Source organism: Equus przewalskii, chromosome 29, assembly GCF_037783145.1.
Source record: "Equus przewalskii isolate Varuska chromosome 29, EquPr2, whole genome shotgun sequence".
In the NCBI taxonomy this organism is placed as follows: domain Eukaryota; kingdom Metazoa; phylum Chordata; class Mammalia; order Perissodactyla; family Equidae; genus Equus; species Equus przewalskii.
In genome coordinates, this window is record NC_091859.1 from 46068408 (window position 1) to 46080462 (window position 12055).

The following is a 12055-nucleotide window of genomic DNA, read 5'->3' on the forward strand; positions in this document are numbered from 1 at the left end:
TGGCTGGACTAAGTGCCACGCAGGGCAGTTGGCCTGATGTCGGTGGAGCTGGGGTCTCACTTTCAGGCACTGGGGGCTGAGAGGTATTTGCTGTCTTCACTAGGCCAGGTGTGCAGGTAGAGACTTTCAGGCCAGTAAGAGTTGACCCCATGCGAGCCACTGAGCCCTGGGGAGCCCTGCGCCCCATGGAGCCAGCAGCCCAGCTTCCCTCCTGTGCTCCGGGTCATGGCTTGTCCCCAGGTGTGACAGATGGCATTCAGGCCTGGTGATACGTCAGGTGGAGGGAGTAACCCCAGGGGGACAATGCGCCCAGGAAGGGGAAGGTGCTTAGTGGGTGCTTCCGGGGGACCCAGAACTCCAGGGGCCCCCAGGCAAACCCTAGGGCTCTCTCGGGAGGTTGCTGTGGGGCTAAAACTCCAGGGAAGTGAAGGAAGGTGTCCGGCCTGCGGCCCTACCGCGTGTCAGGAGGAGAGGGACCACCCATAAGACCAGCGCAAGTGAAAGGAAGGAAAGCAGAGGAAGATGGCCAGACACCAAAGACACACCTCTCGGCAGAGAAGGTGAAGCAGAAACAAATGCTCCCCAGGGATCAAAGCCCCCAAGGGCCTTGAGAACTGAGGTGAGGCTGTGACTTGAGGGGCCCAGAGCAGTCGCCCCTCCCCAGGCCGGGGGTCTCATGCTGCCTCCCCTCGGGGACCTTTCTCCAGCCAAAACACAAAGAGGTGTGCAATCGAGAAGGCCTGCCTGGAAGGCAGGTTGCCGCAGAGCCAGCTCTGCATATGGAAGGAGAGGCAGTGGCCCTGCCCCTGAGGCACAGAGGTGCTGCTGCTGAGTCACTGGAGCCCACCACTCACAGAGCCCACACTAAACAGTTCAGAAACAGACTCAAAGGAGTAATGGGACTGCGAGGTCTGAATATGTTCATGGGAAAGAAATGCAACTCTGTGGATGCCACCCTGGCCAAGACGGAGGCATGAGGATCAGGTTTACCCTCTTGTCTGAAACAGCCTGGAAAACCAGACAAAATACGTGGAGCAATGGTTTCAAGACAGCGGATATGAAGAAACAAAGGGCAGTGATGCCTGAGAGACGGAGACAAGCAAGGTGAGCTCCGTGAAGACACCGCTGTCTGAGCGTTTCCGGGCAGCAGCAGAGGGAGGGGAAGCTCAGGCAGAGCCTGACACCATCCCCGAGTTGAGGAAATGGGACCGAGAGTGTGGGCAGAACAAAGTGGCCAGACTTTGCAGGACAGAGTATGAGAGAGGAAAGAACGATTCAGAAAGAACTGGAGAATATTCAGTCCGCTGGACATTCAGCAGAGCATCGATCAGCACATGATGCGAGGGCACTACCAGAGGCAGGGGAGAGCCAGCCAAAAGCGTGTGAGGGAGCAGTATCCTGCAGTCACACGGGGTCAGGAACAGTCCCTGTTCCCAGCCAGACGAGAAACCTCACGATTCACAGGGCGCTGGGCACAGTGTATATGAAAGTCCTGCCTCAGTAGGAGAATAATTAGCCTTTGACCGAGCACTGCTCTCAACTTGCCTAACTAATCTTAAAAGCAAGACCCAAAAAAGATTGAGCTATTTCCAAGTAACTTAACTGTATTCCAGAAAAGGCTCAAGAATATTCCTAGGAATAAGAAAAGATATCCAGCACACAAGAGGGTAAATTCACAATGTCTACCATCCAATAAAAAGTTACAAGTCATGAAAATAATCAGGAAAATACAACCCATAATGAGAAGAAAAATCAGTTAAACTGACACAGATATTAAAATTAGTAGACAAGAACATTAAAATGATTATTATAACTGTATTCCATATGTTCAAAAAGTTAATTATAGACATGGAAGATATAAAGAAAACCCCAAATCCAACCTCTAGAGATAAGAACTACAGTGTCTGAGATAAAGAATACATCAGATAGGATTAAGAGCAGATTAGACATTGAATAAAAAAAGATTGAGGAACTTGGCATAGCAATAGAAACTATCCAAAAGTAAATGGAAAGAGATGAGATGATGATGATGATGATGATGACGATGATGATGTGTTGATGATGATGATGTGCTGATGATGTTGATGATGATGATGTTGATGATGATGATGATGATGTGTTGATGATGATGTGTTAATGATGATGATGATGATGATGTGTTGATGTTGATGATGATGATGATGATGTGTTGGTGATGATGATGATGATGTTGATGATGATGATGTTGATGATGATGATGTTGATGATGATGATGTGTTGATGATGATGATGATGATGATGTGTTGGTGATGATGATGATGATGATGATGTGTTGGTGATGATGATGATGATGTTGATGATGATGATGTTGATGATGATGATGTTGATGATGATGATGTGTTGATGATGATGATGTTGATGATGATGATGTGTTGATGATGATGTGTTGATGATGATGATGATGTGTTGATGATGATGTGTTGATGATGATGATGATGTGTTGATGATGATGATGATGTGTTGATGATGATGATGATGTGTTGATGATGATGATGATGTGATGATGATGATGATGATGATGTTGATGATGATGATGATGTGTTGATGATGATGATGATGATGATGATGATGATGTGTTGATGATGTGCTGATGATGTTGATGATGATGATGATGATGATGTGTTGATGATGATGATGATGATGTTGATGATGATGATGATGTGTTGATGATGATGATGATGTGTTGATGATGTGCTGATGATGTTGATGATGATGATGATGTGTTGATGATGATGATGATGATGATGATGATGATGTGTTGATGATGATGATGATGATGATGTGTTGATGATGATGATGATGTGTTGATGATGTTGATGATGATGATGTGATGATGATGATGATGATGATGTGTTGATGATGATGATGATGATGATGTGTTGATGATGATGTGTTGATGATGATGATGTGTTGATGATGATGATGATGATGATGTGTTGATGATGATGATGATGTGTTGATGATGATGATGATGATGATGTGTTGATGATGATGATGATGATGATGATGGTGCTGATGATGATGATGTTGGTGGTGATGATGTTCATGCTGATATAATAGTAGAACAAAGCATCAGTGAGCTGTGGGACAACTTCAAGTGACCTAATATATGTATAATTAGAGTCCCTGAAGGAATAAGGTGAATGAAAAAAGACTTGAAGAAATGATAGAAATTTTCCAGACTTGATGAAAACTATAAACTCACAGATCCAAGAAGCTCAATGAGTATCAAGTATAAGATATATGAAGAAAATTACAAGGCACACCATGACCAATATGTTCAAAGCCAGAGATAAACAGAAAATTGTAAAAACCACCAGAGGAAAACTGACATGTTATGTACAGAAGAACAAAGATAAGGATGACAGCAAATTCCTTGTTGGAAGCAGAGCAAATAAGACAAAGAGAAAAACCTTTAAAGTACTGAAAGAAAAAACCTGACAACCCAGAACTCTATACCATTGAAAATCTCTTTGAAAATGAAGGATAAATAAAGACTTCTTTAGCATACAAAAGCTGAAAGAATTGCTCATCAGAAGACCCACACTACAAAAAATGTTAAGAAAGTCCTTTCAGTAGGAAGAAAAATGATTTCAGATGGAAATTTTATCAAAAGAATAAAGAATACCAGAAATGGTAATCACGTGGTTAAATATAAAAGATATTTTATTACTATTTAAACCTGTTTAAAAGACAAGTGATTGTTTAAGACAATATATTTAAAATTTTGGATATTGCTAAATCAGCATTTAAGGGGAAATTTGTAGCACTAAACTCCTATATTAGAAAAGAAAGACCTCAAGTTAGTGACCTCAGCTTCCACCTTAAGGCACTAGAGAAAGAAGAGTAAATACACACTGTGAACTAATACAATGTTATTTGTCAATTACATCTCAAACTGGGGAAAAAAAGAATAACAAAACCCCAGGTAGTCAGAAGAAAGGAAATAATAAAGATCAAAGTGGAAATTAATGAAATAGGAAAGAGAAAAGCAACAGAGAAAATCAATGAAAGCATATGTTTAAGAAAGAAATAATACCAGTTCTACACCGATTCTTCCAGAAAAGAGATGAGGGAATAGTTCAGAACTCATTCTCTGTTACCAAAACCTGACAAAAATACTACAAAAAGAGAAAACTACAGAGCAATATACTTCATGGTCATAAACTAAAAACTCTAACAAAATTTCAGCAAATTGAATCCAACAATCTATAAAAGGATAACACATAATTACCAAGTGTGGTTTGTTCTAGGAATGCAAGGTTGGTTTAATACTCAAAAATCAATCCCTATAATTAACTATGTTAACAAATTTTAAAAACACATATAATCTCAATAGTCACAGCAAAATTATTTGACAAAATCTAAAATCTATTCCTAATAAAAACTCTCAGCAAAATAAGCATAGAAGGGAATTTCCTTGATCTGATAAAGGCCCTCTATGAGAACCTGCAGCTAATATGGTATTTAATAGTGAAAGGATGGATTATTTTCCCCTAAGATCAGGAAGAAGACCAGGATTGCTGCTCTGATGGCTTCTATTCAATCTTCTGTATTAGAGATCCTAGTCAATGTAATAAGGCAAGAAAAGGAAACAGTAAACCTGTCTTCCTTTGCAGATGATATAGTTGTCTCTATAGAAAATCTGACGGAATCTAGAAAAAAGATACCAGAACTAAAGAATGAGTTTAGCAAATTGCAAGGCACAAGATCAAGATGTGAAAATCTACCATATTTCTATGTACTAGCAAAGAACAATTGCAAATTGAAATTTTAAAAATATAATTTACAGTAACATAAAATATGAAAGACGTAAGGACAAATCTGACAAAAGATGTGCAAAATCTATGCCTTGAAAACTAAAAAATATTGCTGAGAGAAATTTGAGAAAACCTAAATAAATTGAGAGGTAAATTGGGTTCATAGGTCAGAAGACCTAATATTGTTAAGATGTCAGTTCTCCCCAAATTGATGTGTAGATTCAAGAAATCACGATCAAAAACATTTTCATAGAAGGCCTTTTTTTCCCCATAAACTGATAAGCTGATTCTAAAATTCATATAGAAATGCAAAGGATCTAGAATAGACAAATCATCTTTGGTAAAGAAGAGCAAATCAGAAGCTAACACTGCCTAATTTCAGGACTTCTTATAAAGTAATCAGGTACAGGAATCAGGACAGTGTGGTATTGGTGTCAAGACAGACAAATGGATGGAACAGAACAGGGTCCCAAAACAGACCTGCCCAGATATGGACAATTGATGTCAACCAATACACTAGCTGCTGAAGGAGGAGAGTCTTCAACAAACTATGCTGGATCAACTGGACATCCACGTGCAAAAATGTGGACTTTAATCTGTGCCTTGCCCTAAATACAAAGTTCACTCAAAATGGACTGGAGATCAAAACTTTTAAAAGAAAACATAGTAAAAAAAATCTTTGTGACCTTGGGTAGGGCAAAACTTTTCTTAGCTACAATACTGAAATTATGATGCATAAAAGAAAACATTAGACTTCATCAAAATTAAAAACTTCTGCTCTTTGAAAGACACCGTTAAGAGAATGAAAAGACAAGTCACAAACTGGGGGAAAATATTTGCAAATCATCTATCTGATGAGGAACTTGTATTCAGAACTTATAAAGAACTTTCCAAACCAGCAACGCAATAAAAAATGGGCAAAAGATTTGAACAGATACTTCACCACAGAAGAAGAAAATGGCAAATAAGCACATGAAGAGGTGCTCGACGTTGTTAGACGTTAGGGAAATGCAAAAGTAAACCATGATGAGCTGCTGTCACTATGGGAACAGGCAACATGAGAAGGACTGACTATTCCAAGTGTTGGCGGGATGACTACTCCAAGTGTGGAGGAACTGGAAGCCTCATCCACTGCTGCTGGGAATGTGAAATTGTACAACCACTTTATAAAACAATTCGGCAACTTCTTTAAAAGTTAAACATATACCTGCTATGTGATACAGCCATTCACGCCTGGATATTTACCCATGAGTAATGAGAAAGACTTTCCCAGTGTTCACTGTAGTTTTACTTTTAGTAGCCAAGCCTGGAGACAACTCAAGTGTCCATCAACAGGTGAACGAGTAAACAGACTGTGTATAGCCATATAGTCATGCAATGGGCTGGACTTTTTTTTTTTTTTTTGCTGAGGAAGATTCACCCTGAGCTAACATCTGTTGCCAATCTCCCTCTGTTTTATATGTGGGTCACCACCACAGCATGGCCACTGACAAGTGGTGTAGGTCTGCGCCCAGGAACTAAACCTGGGCCACCAGAGCAGAGTGCACTGAACTTAACCCCTAAGTCACTGGGCTGGCCCTAGGATGGACTTTTCATATGTGCTATACGTGGATGAATCCAAAAATAATTATGCTGAGTGAAAGACACGAGAGTTCACACTGCATGATTCCATTTATATAAAATTCTAGAAAATGCAAACTAATCTCTAGGGACAGAAAGCAGATCTGTGGCTGTTGGGGAGGAGGAGGACGGGGAGGTCTGGAGAGAGGGTGTCACAGGGACTGAGGAAACTTTGGGGATGGTGAGACTATCCATTATGCTGACTGTGGCAGTGGTTTCACAGATGTACACATACGCAAAACGTCAGCAAGTCGAATACTTAAAATATGTAGAGTTCACTTTATGTCAATCACACATCAATAAGGCCCAAAAGGTCATTTCCTTCCCTCATCCATCTGTGATGTGTGTAAGCCAGCAGCAAGTGTCCAGATTCCTGCCCAGGTTTGGTGGCCCCTTGGGAGGGGGGTCTCTCCCAACTCAGTTTACATTTACTCGAGATCAGAAGTGGGAAAAAGAAAACAATAAGACAACTTTAAAAAGATGTCTTAAACACCAGGGATGCAACTGAGTTCACACCCCTGGGAGCTTCTCTTCACCAGCGCGCCCTCATGTCCTCAGTGGTGGGAGGGGGTAGACCAAGGGAGGGGCGGAGGACCGCAGGCTCCCCCCACCAGATCGATGGAGACTTAGAAAACCACAAAACCAATGAAAAGTTGGTCTGCCTTCTATGATTACCGTGTGTGGGCAGTTCTAACAGTGCCAGTGATAAAAATCCTCCTCCCAGTTGCTCCAGGTTCTAATCACCTGCCCGCCCCTGGCGTGGCCCGCGCCAAGCATCCTGGCCGCCGCTGTCCTGGAGCTCGTGGGATCTAACACACTATGTGGGGCTTTTTGGAGGGACTCCACCCAAGGGCGGCGGCTGGAACCTGAGGAGGCAGCCGGACCCCTGGCTGGCCACCAGCTCCGTGGGACAGGCCGGTGGGCTAGTGGGCAATGTGCGGGGAGCAGAACTCTGTCCCCAGGCCTGATGTCCCCTTGTGTGGAGGTCACACGTGGAGCCCGGTGCACAGCGGTCCTAAGGGATGAGACTGGGCTTCAGGATTCTCTCTCCAGCTTCACAGTGAAAACTTCCTCCTCGACCAGGACATGAGGTGTCTGCATCTTCTGACCTTTTCTGGGAAACACAAAGACCTGTTCTAGCCAAAAAGAACAGCAAAGCCAGAATATAGGCAATAAATGGTAGAGCAGTAGAAGGACTCAGAGGAACATGAAATGATGACATATGTAGAGTTAAGCAGGATGGATGCAAAGGAAAAGTTGCCTCTTGTAAAAGAAAATGTATAAAAATAAGAACAGGCTCTTGTCCCAAGTTAAGCTGACGAAAACAGGAGAGAGGAGCAAGCAGAGGAGGGAATGAGTGAGGCAGAAATATGCGGAGTGTTTGTGGTTCAAAATGGGGAATGCTGCTCATTGTTGCTGTGTGGAAATAACTGTGAACCCAAGATTCATCAGAAAGACTTGGGGAGAAGTAAAGATATTTGATCTTAATCAAAAATTTAAAGACTACCATAGAGCCTTACTAAAAGAAGGCCTAACAGATGTATTTTAAAAATGAGAAATATGAACTCAAAAGGAAGAAGTGGCTTACGGAAAGGAACAGTGGACACAGGAGTTGGTAAACAGGTGGTTAATTTAAATTTGCATTGACAGAGGAGGACAAAGAAAGACTATGTTTAAAAACAAGTTGGGACGCAGAGCACAGGCAGCCATGTCTGTCGGGGCATCTCCCAGCCCAGTGCAGCTGAGAGCTTCAGGCACAGGGCAGGCCAGGGAGCCACAGAGCTGCCCTGGTGACATGTTGGTCCCTGACCCGGTTTGGGGGAGTCTGGAGAAACTCTGGGGCACTGCGGGCTGGCTGCTCTGAGCCGGCAGGGCCAAGTGGAGAGCTTCCTGGGGAGCTGAAGCCTCTAGCGGGTCTGGGTGCTGGTTACCAGCACTGGTTTGCACCTCCAGGAAGATCCAAGAAGCCTCAGAAATGGTCCTGACAGTCTTGCATTACTCCTGGGTACCACTCAGAAACAAAGGTGACTCTGGTTTGGGGGAAGGCCCCTTCATCCTAGGCCTCAGGAAATGCCAAGAATCATTTCTTGAGGGTGTTGAGCAGATGTACTTAAAGATAAACAAACACACCAGGAAACAAAGCGCCAAAAGGGAGAACCAGCAGAAACAACGGGCCACAGACAACCCAACAGAGTTCTCCGATGACGGAAGTGCCAGCCGTGAACTACAGATAAACTGTGCTAAACAGACAAGCTCGAAAACACGTGCAGTGGGGAAAAAGTATAAAGAAGGACGAAGCACATTTGAAAGAAACAAACAGAAGTTCTAGAAATGAAACTCAGAGAAACAGAAATTTAAAATGCAATAAATGATTTTAAGAGCAGTTGGACATCACTGGAGAATTAGTAAAGTGGAAGAAAGATCACAATGAATGATCTAGAAGGCAGCAAAAGGACAGAAAGATGGAAGATACAGAAGAGAGATTAAGAAAGGTGCAGAAAGAAGTAAAGTGCCTAAGATGTGCCCACTCGAGTTCCAGAAGGAAGAGAGAGAAGGGGCAGAGGCAATATTGATATGACGGCTAACTTTTCTAAGGCTTACACAAGAAAGTAAAAATATAGGCCAGTCTCACTTATGAATATAGTTGCAAAATCCTAAATAAAATTTTAGCAAATTGACTTGATGTATCAAACATGATCAGATAGGATTTGTTTCAGGACTGCAATGTGGTCAACATTAGAAAATCTATCAGTCAGTTTCACCTCATTAATGGATTAAAGGACAAAAACTACATGATTATCTTCATAGATGCAGAAAGTTTTCATACAGGGCAACACATATCCATGTTAAAAGAATGTTTAGCAAAATAAGAAAAGAAAGGCACTTCCTTGTCTACATTGAGGACATCTACTGTGAACTCCCAATAAACCAACACTCAATGGTCAGCCTTGGGGATCACTGCCATTCATATCAGGGCTAAGACCAGGGTTCCCCATTCAACGTTGTCCTGTGGATTTGAGCCAGTTCCATAAGATCAAAAACCAACCAACAAACATAGGTTTATAAACTGTCACTATTTGCAGGATATGTGATTATCTATGTACAAAAACTTGAGACTCAGTGGGAATCTATTAGAAATAACAAAGAGACTTTGACAAATGTATTGGATACAAGATCAATATACAAAGATAGCATTGCTTTACACTAGCAAAAGCCAACTAGAAAATGTAATAAAATAAGGAAACCATTCACAGTATCCTTCAACCTCAGAAAACCATAAATAAATGCTTTGAGGAAGACCTAAACAGATGGGAAGCCATACCATGTTCATGGGTGGAACACTCAACTCTGATAAGATGTCATTTCTGCCTCGAATTGATCAATAAATTCAATGCAATTCCAATCAAAATGTGTGATATTGTGACTTACAGTAAGAAATATAAGGGCCAGCCCGGTGGCATAGTAGAAGAGTCTGTGCACTCTGCTTTGGTGGCCTGGGGTTCACAGGTTCAGATCCTGGGCACAGACCTACACACCACTCATCAAGCCATGCTGTGGCAGTGACCCACACACAAAATAGAGGAATATTGGCACAGACGTTAGCTCAGGGATAATCTTCCTCACCAAAAAAAAGAAGAAAAGAAATATACATTTGGTCTTCATCCTCGTTTCCGGCACAGAGCTCCTAAAACCCCTGGAATTTCCTAAGTGATAAGAACAATAAACGTGTCTTTTGCTATTCATAACAAGCCCCTTTCAACCACACCTGAGTTTGTGTTAATGAGGTGACTTATGGAAAGCACCTACATGGGGCTGATGCCAGAGGACCCAACCCTGTGATTACAGGGTTGGAACTCTCAGCCCCACCCCTGACCTGCAGGGAGGGGAGAGGGGCTGGAGATTGAGTTCAATCCCCAACAGCCAATGATTTAATCAATCGTGCCTGGGCAATGAAGTCTCCATAAAAACCCAAAAGGATGCGGCTCTGAGAGCTCGGTGAACACGTGAAGATGTGGGGAGAGAGGTGTGCAGAGAGGGCGTGGAAGCTCCACCCCTCCCCACATGCCCGCCCTACGCATCTCTTCCCTCTGGTTGTTCTCGAGTTATATCCTTTCATAACAAGCCAGTCAACTAGGAAGTAAAATGATTCTCTGAGTTCTGTGAGTCACTCAAGCAAATTAATTGAACCAGAGGAGGGAGTCATGGGAGCCTCTGATCTATAGCCAGTTAGTCAGAAGCACAGGCGACAACCTGGACTTGGAATTGGTGTCTGAAGTGGGGGACAGTCTCGTGGGACCGAGTCCTTAACCTGTGGGATCTGACGCTATCCTCAGCTAGACCGTGTCAGAACAGAGTTCACTGCTTGGTGGTGTTGAAAAACATACACACTGGAAAATGCCTGCTGAAATTTTCAGGAAACTTGACAATCAAAAATTCACATTGAAGAGCTGAAGATGTACAAAATGCTAAGACCCTTTAAAAACCTTTCGATTGTAAAGATGAAAGGTAGATCCTGAAAACTATTACAGAGCAGACAGCCTTGCTCCACACCCAGGTGGCCCCCCAGCTCCATTGCAGCTCCTTCCCTCACTCCAGAAGCAACCACTGTCCTGACTTTTCTAGTCACGACTGTTTTGCATTTCTTTACGGTTTCATCACCCAAACATGCCTCTCCAGACATATTGTTGAATCTTGCTCATTTTTTAAACCTGGCTATCTGTTTGGTCTCTCTTAGTCAACCGGTGCTCCTTGCAGTTGTTCAGATGAAGACCAGGCTCCTGAGGGGTCAGGCGTCCTCCACTGGCATTTGTTTTCCTCCTGGTGCGATCTCTGGGCCCTGCATTTCTGGCAAATCAGCAGTGGGGCCCGGAGGCCTGACCACCTTCAGGGTCGAGTCTTCTGACGGGACTTGAGCTGCTGTTGAATGGCTTTATGAGGAGGTGTGTCGTGTCTGGATCTTGGCCGTGTTTGATGTCAGCTGGTACCGAGGCTCCCAATTCAGTGGGAGATGCAAAATGGCGGTATCATAATTCCATTGTTTCATTTCCATTTATTAGCTGGAATAATTACTTACTCCAAGGTAGCTTTCATAGAAGAGAGCCAGGATCGAGGCTTGACTCTTTTCTTTCACTTTCCCAGTTTTCAAGATGATGACTGGTTTCTTCTCATCCACCAAAGACCAATGACTCTTTTTTTTTAACAATATCATTATGAATGCATGGGTTGCAATTCACTGCAATTCTTATTTTTTTAAAGCTCCAATGATGTCCTCTTGGCTAGTGGCAGCTTCTTCGGGTTGGTTCCCAAGCCTATTGACATGTCACCACAGCCTTGAGCGCCCTCTCGCCGGCTGGTAAGACAAGATGTTCAGGCTCTTGCACATTTTCTGCCCCAAACCGGGAATCAGTCACTGTGGTCAGAAGCCCTGCCTGGTTTCCTCCGGTGGGAAATGGTATTTCAAGACCCTGGCCAAGGGGGCTCATGGCTGTGAGGTAGTCGTTGGTTCGAGGATATTTGTGTGGGCAAAGCTGCAATATATTTATATAAAACAAGTGTGACTCATGAGGTGATATTTATGTTACCAATTCAGAGTAAAGGTTTTACTTCACCTTTTCTGTATGAACCTGCTTCTCTTT

The 12055-nt window shown here is 42.9% G+C and overlaps 1 protein-coding gene across 2 annotated transcripts in view; it reads right to left on the reverse strand.

The window, feature by feature from the left end:
• The window catches only part of IL17REL (interleukin 17 receptor E like), a 31821-nt gene that overhangs the window by 11198 nt on the left and 8568 nt on the right, over nucleotides 1-12055 (reverse strand). The window lies entirely within an intron of this gene.